The following is a 1,825-nucleotide window of genomic DNA, read 5'->3' as shown; positions in this document are numbered from 1 at the left end:
ATCCCAAAGGTTAAACAGCTTAGTTTAGCCTGAGTGACTCCATTTTGCTTTTTACAAACTGGTCTGTTGGGACCCAGTACGGGAGCCTAGTCCAAAATGAGGGCATTCTGTAAACAATTTTTTTGAGTGACAGCAAACACTTGTTGTTATTTTTTCATGAGGCACTAACAAACACTTTACATATACAAAGTCATGAAAAGTCAGGACAAAGTCTTCTCTGCTGAACAATAAATGAGCTTCATTCAGCCATTACATACCATTAGATCATATCTATTCATGTTTTATAGTTTTAGGTGAATAACTGCAAGATACAGTAATATAAATATTGATCTTCCAGATTTGCAACTGCTATAAATAGAGATTTCAGGACTACATTAGATGCTCATTTTAAAGTGCACATTGGGCTTCAGCCTCTATAATACCATCATAAGCTAACAGTTTTATAAATTCAAAAACATTAAATTTATATAAAACAATCTAAAAATAGATACTCTAAGAAGTGTCTAGTTTCTTATAGGGTTCACTGATGAATGTTGACAAGTTCTTTGTTTAGATGAATTTTGAAGATCATTCAACTTCTTTAGAAGAGACTTCAGGTTTGGAATTAGTATCAAAATTTCTTTCTGAAGTGTGTATGCTTTGAGACTGTTCTGAGCAAGTTCTGGAAGACAGACTACCCCACTACAACCCATTTGAGGCATCCATTTTACCTTCTTTCTCATGTGCCACAATCTGAACTTTGTTCTTTAATCTCTGAATATTTCCAGTCATGAATTCTGTGTTTTCCACTATTTATCTATTTCTTCCTACAATTATGTCAGACCTTCCTCATTAGCTCTGTTTCCTGCCTTCTCCTTTTTCAGTAGACACATTATTTAAATATTTTAGCTCTGGGGAGGAATTTTCATGGGTTCACATAATTGTAGCAACCTTTTCTTCAGGTAGTTGAGATGATATTGAAATTGTTCTTTTTTTTTAATATTGTTACTCAAAATTGCTATTATTACTGGACCCATCATAGTTTGCAAATGCTCTCTAGTTTTCTTTGAAAGAGGTTGCCGTGTTTCTTTCTTGTTGGATGCTATTTTTTTTAATTTTTTTTTTTAAATTCTAATTAGTTATACATGACAGTAGAATGCATTTTGACACATCATACATAAGTGGAATATAACTCCTCATTTGTCTGGTTGTACATGATGTAGAGTTACACAGGTTATGTAATCCTATATGCACATAGGGAAATAATGTCTGATTCATTCTACTATCATTCCTACTCCCATGCCCTCTCCCTTCCCTTCACTCCCCTCTGTCTAGTTCAAAATACCTCTATTCCCTGACCCCCGCCCCAACATACTTATTGTGATTAGTATCCACATTCAGAGAAAACATTTAGCCTTTGTTTCTTTGGAATTGGCTTTTTTCACTTACCATAATATTCTCTAGTTCCATCTTGTTGAATGCTTTCTTTATCTATTGTAGATTAATATGTTTTGTTTGTCCTCTTTTTTCTCTGACAACTCCAGTTCTTCATTATTGATTTTTTCTTTTTGAATTTCTTTTCAACAGTTGACACATTTTCTTGGAAGCATTTGCTTTACCAGGCATCTTGATCAGCATCCTGTAATTTTTTCTTTTTTGGTACTGAAGACTGAACCCAGGGGTGCCTGACCAATGGGCCACATTCCCAGCTCTTTTTACTTTTAGACAGGCTCCTACTAAGTTGCTAAGGGCCTCACCTAGTTTCTGAGGCTGGCCTTGAACTTGCCATACTTTTGCCTCAGCCTCCTGAATCCTGGGGATGACAGGCATGTGCCACTGTGCCCAG

General features: G+C 35.6%; 1 pseudogene; it reads right to left on the bottom strand.

Moving 5' to 3' along the window:
• Positions 1–492: 492 nt before the first annotated feature.
• LOC143397187 (centromere protein Q pseudogene) lies at positions 493–1,605 on the bottom strand (annotated as a pseudogene).
• Between the last annotated feature and the right edge of the window lie 220 nt (positions 1,606–1,825).

The sequence above is a fragment of the Callospermophilus lateralis genome, chromosome 1, assembly GCF_048772815.1.
Source record: "Callospermophilus lateralis isolate mCalLat2 chromosome 1, mCalLat2.hap1, whole genome shotgun sequence".
In the NCBI taxonomy this organism is placed as follows: Eukaryota; Metazoa; Chordata; class Mammalia; order Rodentia; family Sciuridae; genus Callospermophilus; species Callospermophilus lateralis.
Note: the sequence above shows the minus strand (reverse complement) of the source record. Positions and strands in the feature narration are given on the sequence as shown.